Below are 14223 nucleotides of genomic sequence, written 5' to 3'. Positions count from 1 at the left end.
TCCCTTGTAGCTGGTGGGGTTAAATGGTCAGGGCTATTCTACCTTGGGCTTCCTTTAAATAAGAATATCTGGAATGAGCAATTACATTAATTCTATAATTGGCTCTACAGAGATATGCTATTTCCATTTCTTATTTTTAATTAAAATACAGTTGGCACAAAATGTTGCAATAGTTTCAGGTGTACAACATAGTGATTAGACAACTTTATATGTTATACTATGCTCACCACAGTGTAGATACTACCTGCCACTATACAAAGTTATCACAATGTCATCGATTATATTCCCTGTTTTACTTTCCATACTCATAACTTTTCATTCCATAACTGAAATTCTGTAACTACCATTTTCCTTCACGTCTTTTTCCCATCCTTGCACCCATCTCACCTCTGGTAACCACCAGCTTGTTCTCTGTGTTTATAGGTCTATTTCCAGTTTTTTGTTTGTTCCTTCAATTCTATTGTTTTTTTAATATATGTAAATGAAATCATATGGTATTTATATTTCCATGTGTGCCTTCTAGCATAATACCTTCTAGGTTTACCCGTGTTGTCACAAAAGTAAGATCTTGTCACAAGGTAAGATCTTGGGACGCCTGGGTAGCTCTGTTGGTTGAGTGTCTGGCTTTGGCTCAGGTAATGATCTCACAGTTCATGGGTTCAAGCCCCACATCAGGCTCTGTGCTGACAGCTCAGAGCCTGGAGCCTGCTTCAGATTCTGTGTCTCCACCTCTCTCTGCCCCTCCTCCACTTATGCTTTGTCTCTCTCTCTCTCAAACATAAATAAACATTAAAAAAACAAGTGGTAAGATCTCATTCATTTTTATGGGTAATTTTATATATATATATACATTTTATATACATTATATATATATACATTTTATATATACATATATATATGTATATATATATATACACATTTATTTTAATGCCAGTTAGTTAACATACAGTGTTATATTAGTTTCACGTGTACAATATAGTAATTCAGCAGTTCCATACATCACCCCATGTTCACTGCAAGTTAACTCTTTAATCCCTATCACCTATATCACATCCACTTTATTCATTTATCTATCAATGGACACAGGTTGCTTCCATGTACTGTATTAGTTATTGTAAATAATGCTGCAATTAACATAGGGGTGCATATATTTTTCAAATTAGTGTTTCAGCTTCTTTGGGTAAATACCTAGTAGTAGAATTACTACATCATATGGTATTTCTATTTATAATTTTTTTGAGAAACGTTCACAATGTTTCCCACAGTGCCTGCACCAATTTACATTCCTCCCAATTCTGCACAAGGATTTCTTTTTCTCCACATCCATGCCAACAGTTGTTATCTCTTGTTTTCTTTTATTTTTTTTTAAATTGTAGTCATTTAGATATGTGTAAAGTGGCATTTCATTGTGGTTTTAATTTGAATTTCGCTGATGATTAGTGATGTTGAACATCTCATGTATCTGTTGGTCATCTATATTCCTTCTTTAGGAAAATGTCTTTTTATATACTCTGCCTATTTTTTAAATTGGGTTGTTTGCTTTTTTGGTGTTGTATAAGTTATTAAATATATTTTTATTATTAACCCCTTATCAGACATAACATTTGAAAATATCTTCTACCATTCAGTAGGTTATCTTTTTGTTTTGGTGATGGTTTGCTTCACTGTGAGAAATATTTCTAGATGTAGTCCCAAAAGTTTATTTTTGTTTCTGTTTCCCTTGCCTCAGTAGACATATTTAGAAAACTTTTGTTATAACTGATGTCAGAGAAATAATTGCTTGTGTATTCGGGATTTTTATTGTTTCATGTCTGATATTTAGGCCTTTAATCCTTTTGAGTTTACTTTGTGTTGCAATGTGGACCAATGTCATTATTTTACATGTAGCAAACCAGTTTTCTTAGCAGCATTTATTGAAAAGACTGTCTTTTACCAATTATATATTCTTGCCTCCTATGTTGTAGGTTAATTAACCATGTAATTGTCATTTTGTTTCTGAGGTTTCTATTCTGTTCCATTGATCTATGTACCTATTGCTCTACCACTACCATGCAGCTTTGTAGTATATCTTGAAATCTGGAATTGTGATACCTCCAGCTGTGTTTTTGTTTCTCAAGATTGCTTTGGCTATTCAAAGACTTTTGTGGTTGCTCGCAAATTTTTCTATTATTTTTCTTTTTTATTTTGTGAAAATTGTTCTTGGTATTTTGATAGAGATTGCATTGAATATGTAGATTACCCTTGGTAATATGGACATTTTAACAATATTAATTCTTTCAATCCATGAATATGAAATATCTTTCCATTTGCTTTGTCATTTTCAATTTCTTTTATCAATATTTTATAGTTTTCAGAGTATAAAACTATAGTTGTTTCATCTCTTTAGTTGTTTATTCCTACTTATTTTATTCTTTTTTGTGCATTTATAAATGGTATTGTTTTAATTTCTCTTTCTGTTACTTTGTTATTAGTGTGTAGAAATGCTACTGATTTCTGGGTATTAACCCATGAATTTTTATCCTTTTACAATTTTTTTTTCTAATTCTGCCTTTCCTTTCTACTCAAGGAATTCCCTTTGACATTTCTTACAAGGCTAGTTTAGCATTGATGAACTCCTTTAAAGTTATTTGTCTTGGAAAATTTATGTCCTCTTCCTTTCTGAATGACAACCTTGCTGAGTAGCATATTCTTGGCTGCAGGTTTTCCATTCAGCACTTTGAATATATTATGCCACTTTCTTCAGGCCTGAAAATTTTCTGCTGAAAATTTGGGTTTCTTTTGCATGTAATGTTTTCTTTCCTATTGCAGCTTTAAAAATTCTCTATCACTACTTTTTGCCATTTTTATCATTGTGTGTCTTGGTGTGGACCATCTTGATTTAGTCTTGTTAGGGGCTCTCTGTGATTCTTGGACATGGATGTCTATTTCCTTTTGCAGATTTGGGAAGTATTCAGCTACTATTTCTTCAAATAAATTTTGTGCTCCCTTCTCTCCTTCTCTTCTCTTCTCTTCTCTTCTCTTCTCTTCTGGAATTCCTATAATGTGTATTACACCTGATAATGTCGCTGAATTTCCTCAACCTATTCTAATTTTTTATTCTTTTTTCCTTTTCCCTGTTTAACTTGGTTGCTTTCCATTTGCCTTTCTTCCAGATTAATTATTTGTTTTTCTGCATCATCTAATATGCTGTTGATTCTCTTAAGTGTATATTTCATTTCAGTTATTGAGTTCTTTATCTTACTGGTTCTTTTTTTATATTTTCTGTCTTTTTGTTCAAGGTTTCACTGAAATCCTCCACTCTTTTCTCAAGCCCAGTGAGTATTTTTTTATGACCATGACTTTGAATTGTTTATCAGGCATTGTTTATCTCTGTTTCATTTAGTTCTTTTTGTGTGACTTTGTCCTGTTCTTTTATTTGGGACATATTCTTCTGTCTCTTCATTTTGTATAACACTTTGTGTTTTTTTCTATGTATTAGAAAGTTCAGATACATCTCCTGGTCTTGAAAATAGTGGCCTTGAGAAGAAGACTTCCTGTGGTTCCCTGTAGAGCAATGTGTCCAGGACACCAAAGCCAGACACTCCAGTGATGTCTCCTATTTATGCTGCATGTGCCCTATTGTGGCCAAGTTGTGTTTGCTTTTAGGCCTGTTTGATGTAATGACCCACTTTGCCTAATGTGGTTGCACCTGGTAGGTTTTGGTCCCTGCACAATTGAGGGCCCTTTCTGTGGCTGTCATGGGCTTGTAGGTGGGTAGTGCCAGAATTCAGCCTAGCTGCCTGCAGTTTGCTGCAGTTGCAGGTGCTGGAAATGGCAGTGATTTCTCCCTGAATGGCCCTCTGATAGGTTTTTCTTGGTGGGTGAGACCAGGAGTCAGACTAGATGCTGCACTTAGTATTTTGCCACAGCTGTAGGCACACTGAAATACAAGCCTTTCTTTATGCACAGCCAGCTAAAAAGCCCAGCTGCTGGAACTGGAACTGGTGAGCTTACTGGTATTTGGGATTATTTCTCCTTTTCCCTATGGCAGTAGTCACTTTGGAGTGGCGCCCTTTCCTGTTGAGGCTTGGTATGTCAGGGCAGGAGCTGCTTTGGAGGGATGCCTGTTGAGGCACGTGGGTTGAATGGGGAGGATCCACTAGGTAATGTGGGGTGGTGCATGTGATATGAGCAAGATGTGAGAAGAGTGTCCCCACTGGTTCCAGCAAGTGTCTGGGTAGGTAGGCTTGGGGAGGGGAAGAGAAATGGTTTTCATTAGCACTTTTATGCTTGCTGAAGCCTCCTGAAGATCCCTGCCCTTCTTGCAAATGTTCTGAGATTAGTAAATAAATATTATTCATGTATACCCCAGCTGATTTTCAAACTATTACTTCTATGCTGCACCTCAGCCTGGTTATTTATGCTGGCTCTTTAAGAGCAGGGACTGTTTCCTCTTGCTCCTTTCCTCTCCCAGAGCTAAGCTCACTGACTGTCAAAGCACCCACAGTTAAGCCTTACTGGTTTTATGAGCTTGTGAAGTTAAGAACCCCTAGTTTTCAAAGTCAAATATGGGAACTCATCTTCCCAGTGTGGGTCCCCAGAGCCTGGGGTTCCTGGTGTGGGGTCTGATCCTCTCACTTCTCCATGTTTGATGTGTCCCTCCTATTTTTGGCTAGTCTTACTGGGAATTTGATTTCCAACTGCATATTTTCCTCTTACCCTTTTTTTATGTGGCCTCCTCTCTATGATTAACAGTGGAAGGTCAGTTTTTCTCAGTCTTCAGGTTGTCTTCAGAGTTAGTTTCACAGATGTAGCTGTTATCCAGGTGTATTTGTGGGATCTTCCTACTCCATCATCTTCAATGTCATTAATTTTTAAATTTTTTTAAATGTTAATTTATTTTTGAGAGTGAGCGAGGGAGGGACAGAGAGAGAGGGAGACACAGAATCTGAAGCAGGCTCCAGGCTCTGAGCTGTCAGCACGGAGCCCAATGAGGGGCTCAAACTCACGAACGAACCGTGAAATCATGACCTGAGCTGAAGTTGGACGCTCAACCGACTGAGCCACCCAGGCACCCCAATCTCATTATTTTTCTAAGTTTAGTTTCCCCTTTGCTTATTTGGGGAAATAGCAGTTTATCAGGAAGTCTTCCAGAATATCATCAAATCTGGGTGTCCATGGAGGGGATTTCATTTGAAGGTAGATATGAGGATATCTGAATGATCACCAGTTTAGTGGTCCTTGTTTATGGGTGTTGCCTATTTCTTTTAGTTATTTTTTATATTTTCAATTTGTCATTAGCTTTTTGCAATAAAACCTTCAATGAAGCTACTCTGGAATTTTGAAGATTTTGCTCTTAAGTGACTTCTTAAGATGGTTTTATCTAAATAAATGTTGTTCTTAATGGCCATGGTTATTCTAGGTTTTAATGTCATTGAAGGCTGGCAGCAGATTAGTAAATCCTTAGCCACAAATTGAATTTAACCTACATTTATGCCTCGCCATATCTGACTCCAAATGGGGTGTAACTCCCATTTATGTCCAATTATAGAGTCACCAACCTGATGGTTACTAAGCTAAGTTCTCCGTATGGAAAACTCATAAGAAACTATTTGAATCTAAAGTGTGTGTTTCTGGCAGATGGACTAAGTAAAAGTTACCTGCTCAGATGGCCAGAGTCTTTTACTAAAGAAAGATTTTCTTTTCCATTTGCATGCCATAATGATCTTTTAGAACAGTTTTCATGTCATTTTTCTTTTAAAAGCTTATGTATATCAATCAAAGAATGCATTCTATTGTCTCATAGAGGTTTGGAATCCTCTTTTAAGTGTACCCCGTAAAGTGGACTAATCAAAAACAAAAATTACCCAAAATGCCCATTAATATCCCAAATTATTCAAAAGTCTACCCATTTTTCCAGAAAGGCACAAGATCCTGGTCTAAAGATCAGGTGGAACCTTTGGGTTCTCTAAAAAGTCAAAATTATGAGGGGCCCTGTTTTTCAACAGCTTTTCTAAAATACATAGAATCATGTTCTACCCCTTTTAAACAGAATTAGTAACCTTCTTTGAAGCTTCAGAAAACAGAAAAAAAAAAAAAGAATACTCACCAGGAAGGGTAAATGCCTTCATAATAAGAAATACATGGGGCGCCTGGGTGGCGCAGTCGGTTAAGCGTCCGACTTCAGCCAGGTCACGATCTCGCGGTCCGTGAGTTCGAGCCCCGCGTCGGGCTCTGGGCTGATGGCTCAGAGCCTGGAGCCTGTTTCCGACTCTGTGTCTCCCTCTCTCTCTGCCCCTCCCCCTTTCATGCTCTGTCTCTCTCTGTCCCAAAAATAAATAAACGTTGAAAAAAAAATTAAAAAAAAAAAAGAAATACAGATCCCAAATAGAGCTGTAAAGCTCAAAATGCAAATATAAGCCACAAATGAGAAGCAAATGAGTGTTAAGTTGGGATCAAATACTTACAATTTAGAAAGCACATATTCATATTGAAACCCAAATAGAGCCTCACTTGTACCATGAAAACAAGTTTTTTTTCCCCCCTGAGGAAAATGAAGGGGCAATTACAAATTGAAGAAAAGACTTTTAAAATGTCTATTGTTGTTTTAACAAGATAAGCTACTCTGGGTTATACTTTGACTCCCAATTTTATCTTTAGAAAGTCCACCAAAATCAGTTGTGTGATCAGGATGTCCATTCTCCTTCTGACTTTTCCAGAAATTGCTTAAACTGTTGCCTTTAGCCCAGTCTAAAGGTATCAGCCCAGTTCAAACAAGTGTGGGTAAGATGGTTTCACTGCAATGGCCACTCCAACTCCATTTTAAAATGGCTCAAGTCAGGGCACTTGGGTGACTCGATTCAGCAACTGACTCTTGATTTTGGCTCAGGTCATGATGGTGGGATCAAGCCCTGTGCTGGGCTCCATGCTGAACATGGAGCCTGCTTAATATTCTCTCTCTCCCTCTCTCTCTGTCCCTCTTCCCCACTCACATGCTTTCTCTCTCTCAAAAATAAAATAAAATAAAATAAAATAAAATAAAATAAAATAAAGTAAAATAAAATAAAATAGCTGTCGTCATGTCCATATTTGAAAATATTTCATCTGTAAAGTTAGTATTATATATAATAGAAGTAAATTATTTTAGTGAATAGCAGTTGTGAATATGTCACTGATTAGAATTTGTGAATTATTAGGTAGAATGGTTGGGTATTTCAGAAAAAAAAATTATTTAGGAAAATAATAAAACTTCTGATTTGTCTTTTGTGCTTTCTACTCCCTATCATGTGTACTTATAAATGGGTTTCATTATACCATGAAAGCTTGCAATTGGTCAAACTGAATTAATCACATTTATTTTAATATGTTTTATTCAGTGTTAGGTGATATAAACTGAAAGAGTGTCATTTCAGTTATCCTGCATAGATAAAGATGCATATATTTGCTGTGTTTTCATTATTACCCAGGTGTTTTAGTACATGTTTTGTGTTCATGAGATGTCACAAAATGATTTCACTTTTGAGTTTTTAAAACTTATAATAAAAATTGTCTTATGAATTTTTTTATAACTTCAGGAAAGATTAGTTAACATACAGTGTACTATTAGTCTCAGTATAGAATTAAGTGATTCATCACTTACATAAAAAACTCAGTGTTCACCACAGGTGCCCTCAATACCCTTCACCTATTTAACCCATCCCCCTGCTGACCTTCCCTCCAGTAACCATCATGTTGTTCTGTATACTTAAGAGTCTGTTTCTTGGATTGCCTCTTTCTTCCCCCCGCCCATGTTCATTTGTTTTATTTCTTAAATTCCACATAGGAGTGAAATCATTTGTTATTTGTCATTCTCTGACTACTTATTTCTCTTTATTATAATACACTCTATCTTCATCCACGTCATCACAAATGGCAAGATTTCATTTGTTTTTATGGCTGAGAAATATTCCATTATATTTATACCACATCTTCTTTATCCATTCATCACTCAGTGGACATATGGGCTCTTTCCATAATTTGGCTATTGTAGATAATGTGGCTAAAACATCAGGGTGCATGTATCCATTCAAATCAGTATTTTTGTATCCTTTGGGTAAATGCCTAGTAGTACAATTGCTGGATTATTGGGTAGTTTTTGTTTCTTAATTTTTTAAATATTTATTTTTAAGAGAGAGAGAGAGAGAGAGAGAGAGAGAGAATGTGAGTGGGGGAGGGGCAGAGAGAGAGAGACACACACACAGAATCCAAAGCAGGCTCCAGGCTCTGAGCTGTCAGCACAGAGCCCAATGCAGGGGCTTGAATTCACAAACCGCAAGATCACGAGCTGAGCCGAAGTTGGACACTTAACCGACTGAGCCACCCAAGTGCCCCTTGTTTTTCTTAATTTTTGAGGAACTCCATACTGTTTTCAGGAGTGGCTGCACCAGTTTCCATTCCCACTAATAGTGTAAGAGGGTTCCCCTTTCTCCACATCCTAGCCAACACCCGCTGTTTATTGTGATGTTGATTTTAGCCATTCTGACTAATGTCATTGCAGTTTGCTTTTGTATTTCTGAGAGGATGAGAGATTTTGAGCATCTTTTCATGTGTCTGTTAGCCATCTGTATGTCTTTTTGGAAAAATGTCTGTTCGTGTCTTCTGCACAATTTTTAATGGATTATTTTTTGGGGGTATTGAAATTTATAAGTTCCTTATATATTTTGAATACTAGCCCTTTATCAGATATGTCATTTGAAAACATCTTCTCCCTTTCCATAGGTTACCATTTAGTTTTGTTGATTGCTTCTTTTGATGTGTAGATGATTTTTATTTTGAAGAAGTACCAATAGTTTCTTTTTGCTTTTGTTTCCCTTGCCTCAGGAGACATATCTAGAAAAAAATTGCTAAGGCCAATGTCAAGGAGGTTACTGTTTGTGTTCTCTTCTAAGGTTTTGATGACTTGCTCTCTCACATTTAGTTCTTAAATCCACTTCGAATTTATTCTTGTTTATGGTATAAGAAAGTGGTCCAGTTTCATTCTTTTGCATGTTGATGTCCAGTTTTACCAACACCATTTGTTGAAAAGTCTGTCTTCTTCCCATTGGATATCCTTCTCTGCTTTGTCAGATTAAATCACCATATAGTTGTGGGTTCATTTCTGGGTTCTCTATTCTGTTCTACTGATCTACATGTCTGTGTTTGTGCCAGGACCATATTATCTTGATCACAACAGCTCTGTAATATAAATTGAAGTCTGGAATTATGATGCTTCTAGCTTTGCTCTTCTATTTCAAGATTGATTTGACTATTTGAGGTCTTTTGTGGTTCCATAGAAGTATCAGGACTATCTGTTTAAGCTCTTTGAAAAATGCTGGTGGTATTTTCATAGGTTTTGCATTAAATGCATAGGTTGCTTTGGGTAATATAGGCCTTTTAACAATATTTGTTCTCTCAATCCATGAACATGGAATGTCTTTCCATTTTTTTGTGTCATCTTCAATTTCTTTTAACAGTGTTTGATAGTTTTCAAAGTGCAGATTTTTCTCACTTTAGTTAGGTTTATTCCTAGATATTTTATGGGTTTTGGTGTAATTGTAAATGGGATGGATTCCTTGATTTCTTTTTTCTGCTGCTTCAATAATGGCACATAGAAATGCAACAAATATGTTGATTTTGTATCCTATGACTTTACAGATTCGTGTATCAGTTGTAGCATTTGTTTGGTGGTGTCTCTGGGTTTTCTATATAGAGCATCATGTCTTGTGCAAATAGTGAAAGTTTGACTTCCTTGCCAATCTGGATACATTTTATTTCTTTTTGTTGTCTGAAGATAGGACTTTCAGTGCTAGGTTGAACAGTGGTGGGAGTTGACATCCCTGTCTTGTTCCTGAGTGTAGAGAAAAATCTGTCAGTTTTTCCCTGTTGATGGTGATATTAGCTATGGGTTTTTCATATATAGCCTTTATTATGTTGAGGTATATTCCCTCTAACCCTACTTTGCTGAGGGATTTTATCATGAATGAATATTGTACTTTGTCAAATGCATTATTGGCATCTATTGAAAGGATAACATGGTTCTTATTCTTTGTTTTACTAGTGTGGTGTATCACGTTGATTGATTTGCAAATATTGAACCTCTTTTGCAGCCCAGGAATAAATCCCACTTGATCATGGTGAATTATTCTTTTAACGTTGTCGGATTCAGTGTGCTAGTATTTTATTGCAAACATTGCATCTGTGTTCATCAGGGATATCGTCCTGTATTAATCGTTTTTGAGTGGAGTCTTTGGTTTGTGTATCAGGGTTAATGCTGGACTCAGAATGAATTTGGAAGTTTTTCATCCATTTCTATTTTTTGGAATAGTTTGAGAATAGGTATTAACTCTTCTTTAAATGTTGGGTAGAATGCCCCTGTGAAGCCATCTGGCACTGGACTTTTGTTTGTTGGGGGATTTTTGATTACTGATTAAATTATTTTGCTGGTTATCATTCTGTTCAAGTTTTCTATTCCTTCCTGTTCCAGTTTTGGTAGATTTTATGTTTGTAGGAATTTATCCAATTTCTCCCAGGTTGTCCAATTTTTTGGCATGTAGTTTTTCATAACATTTTCTTATAACTGTTTGTATTTCTGGGGTGTTGGTTATTTCCCCTCTCTCATTTGTGATTTTATTTATTTAGATCCTTTCTTTTTTCTTTTTGATATGTCTGGCCAGGGATTTATCAATTTTTTTTAATTAAAAAAACAGTTCCTGGTTTCATTGATCTCTTCTATTTTTATTGTTCCTATATTGTTTATTTCTGCTCTATTTTTTTTTATTATTCCCCTTCTGCTGGTTTTATGCTTCATTTGTTGTTCTTGTTCCAGCTCCTGTAGGTGTAAGGTTAGTTGTTTATTTGAGATTTTTCTTGCTTCTTGTAATAGGCCTGTGTTGCTATATACTTCCCTCTTATGACTCCTTCCTCTGCATCTCAAGTGTTTTGGACTATTTTTTTTTTCATTTTCATTTGTTTCCGTGTGTGTGTGTTTTAATTTCTTCTTTGATTTCCTGGTTGACCCATTCATTCTTTGGTAGGATGTTGTTTAACCTTCATGTATTTGTGATATTTCCAAATTTTTCTTGTGTCTGACTTCAAGTTTCATGGCATTGTGGTCAGAAAATATGCATGGTATTATCTCAATCTTTTTATGCTTGTTGAGGTCTGATTTGTGACCTAGTACATGGTCTATTCTGGAGAACGCCCCATGGGCACTTGAAAAGAATGCGTTTTCTGCTGCTTTAGGATGGAATATGCTGAGTATATCTTTTAAGTCAATCTGATCGAGGGGTACCTGGCTGGCTCAGTAATAGAGCATGCAACTCTTGATCTCAGGTTTGTAAGGTTGGGTAAAGAAATTACTTAAAACTAAAATCTTTAAGGGGCACCTGGAATGCTCAGTTGGTAAAGCATCTGACTCTTGATTTTGGCTCAGGTCATGATCTCATGGTTGTGCCTGGGATTCTCTCTTTCCCTCTCTCTCTGCCCTTCCCCCACTCATGCTCTCTCTGTCTCTGTCTCTCTCAAAATAAATAAAATAAACATTTAAAAATTAAAATAAAATCTTAAAAAAATGGAAATAAAAATAAAAAAATGAAAAACGTCCAATAGTCCAGTGTGTCAAAGTCATTGTTTCCTTATTGATTTTTTTTAGATAATCTGTCCATTGATGTAAGTGTGGTGTTAAAGTCCCCTACTATTATCGTATCATTATCAATGAGTTCCTTTATATTTTTAATTAATTGTTTTATATATTTGGGTGTTTTCACGTTGAGGGCATTAATATTTATAATTATAAGATCTTCTTGTTGGATGGTCCCCTTTATTATGATATAGTGCCCTATTCATCTCTTGTTACAGTCTTTGGCTTAAAATCTAGTTTGTCTCAGGAAATCTGGGTGGTTCAGTCAGTTGAGCACCTGACTCTTGTTTTAATCTCAGGTCATGATCCCAGGGACTTGGGATCAAGCCCTGTTGGGCCTCACACTGAGCATGGAGCCTGCTTGGCATTCTCTTTCTCTCTCTGTCTCTGTCTTTCTCTGCCCCTCTCCCCAGCTCATGCTCTTTCTCTAAAAAAAAAATAGTACAATCTAGTTTGTCTCATGTAAGCGTTGCTACTCCAGCTTTCTTTTGACATCCCTTTGCATGATAAATGTTTCTCCATCTCCTTTCAATCTGCAGCTGTCTTTAGGTCTAAAACTGGTCTCTTGTAGGCAGCATATATATGGGTCTTGTTCTTTTTCATCCATTCTGACACCCTATGTCTTTTGAGCGTTTAATCCTTTTATATTCAGAGTAATTATTGATAGATATGTATTTAGTGCTCTTTTATTACTTGTTTTGTCATTATTTCTGGATATTTTCTCTGTAACTTTCTGGTTTTTGCCATTTTTGATATTTCCTTTGCACTCAAAGAATCCCCTTTAACATTTCTTGCAGGGCTGTTTTAGTGGTCAAAACTCCTTTAGTTTTTGTTTGGTAAATTTTCTCCTTATATTCTGAATGATAGCCTTGAGGGATAGAGTATTCCTGGCTGCAGAATTCTCTCATTGAGCACATTGAATATATAATGCCACTCACTTTTGGCTTGCCACATTTCTGTTAACTGATCTGCTGCTAGCCTTATGGGTCGTCCCTTGAAATTTAGGGACTTCTTTTGCTGCTTTAGGTTTTTTCTTTTTTTAATTAAAAAATGTTTTATTTTATTTTATTTTTTATTTTTTATTTTTTTTAATTTACAACCAAGTTAGTTATCATATAGTGCAAAAATGATTTCAGGGGGAGATACCTTAATGTCCCTTACCCATTTAGCCCATCCCCCCTCCCACAACCCCTTCAGCAACCCTCTGTTTGTTGTCCATATTTAAGAGTCTCTTATGTTTTATCCTCCTCCTTGTTTTTATATTATTTTCGCTTCCTTCCCTTGCACTCATCTGTTCTGTGTCTTAAAGTTCTCATATGAATGAAGTCCTATATTTGTCTTTCACTGACTGATTAATTTCGCTTAGCATAATACCCTCTAGTTCCATCCACATAGTTGCAAATGGTAAGATTTCATTCTTTTTGATTGCTGAGTAATACTTCATTATATATATATATATATATATATACCACATCTCCTTTATCCATTCATCCATCTATGGACATTTGGTCTCTTTCCATACTTTGGCTATTGATAGTGCTGCTATAAACGTTGGGGTGCATGTGTCCCTTCAAAACAGCATACCTGTATCCCTTGGATAAATACCTAGTAGTGTAATTGCTGGGTTGTAGGGTAGTTCTAGTTTTCATTTTTTGAGGAACCTCAATACTGTTTTCCAGAGTGTCTGCACCAGTTTGCATTCCCACCAGCAGTGCAAAAGAGATCCTCTTTCTCCACATCCTTGCCAATATCTGGTGTTGCCTGAGTTGTTAATGTTAGCCATTCTGAGAGGTGTGAGGTGGTATCTCATTGTGGTTTTGATCTGTATTTCCCCGATAGGTGATGTGGAACATTTTTTCATGTGTCGGTTGGCCATCTGGATGTCTTCTTTGGAGAAGTGTCTATGGTCTTTTGCCCATTTCTTCACTGGATTGTTTTCTGGGTGTTGAGTTTGATAAGTTCTTTACAGATTTTGGATACTAACCTTTTATCTGATATGTCGTTTTCAAATATCTTCTCCCATTCCGTTGGTTGCCTTTTAGTTTTGCTGATTATTTCCTTCACTGTGCAGAAGCTTTTTATTTTGATGAGGTCCCAATTTTTCCATTTTTTGCTTTTGTTTCCCTTGCCTCTGGAGACTTGTTGAGTAAGAAGTTGCTGTGGCCAAGATCAAAGAGGTTTTTGCCTGTTTTCTCCTCGAGGATTTTGAAGGCTTCCTGTCTTACATTTAGGTCTTTCATCCATTTTGAGTTTATTTTGTGTGTGGTGTAAGAAAGTGGTCCAGGTTCATTCTTCTGCATGTCGCTGTCCAGTTTTCCCAGCACTACTTGCTGAAGAGACTGTCTTTATTCCACTGAATATTCTTTCCTGCTTTGTCAAAGATTAGTTGGCCATATGTTTGTGGGTCCATTTCTGGGTTCTCTATTCTGTTCCATTGATCTGAGGGTCTGTCCTGGTGGCAGTACCATACTGTCTTGATGATTACAGCCTTGTAATACACCTTGAAGTCTGTATTTTATTTTTGAGAGAGAGAGACAGAGTGTGGGTGGGCGAGGGGCAGGGGGAGATGGAGACACAGAATCTGAAGC

The sequence above is a fragment of the Prionailurus viverrinus genome, chromosome X, assembly GCF_022837055.1.
Source record: "Prionailurus viverrinus isolate Anna chromosome X, UM_Priviv_1.0, whole genome shotgun sequence".
In the NCBI taxonomy this organism is placed as follows: Eukaryota; Metazoa; Chordata; class Mammalia; order Carnivora; family Felidae; genus Prionailurus; species Prionailurus viverrinus.
Note: the sequence above shows the minus strand (reverse complement) of the source record.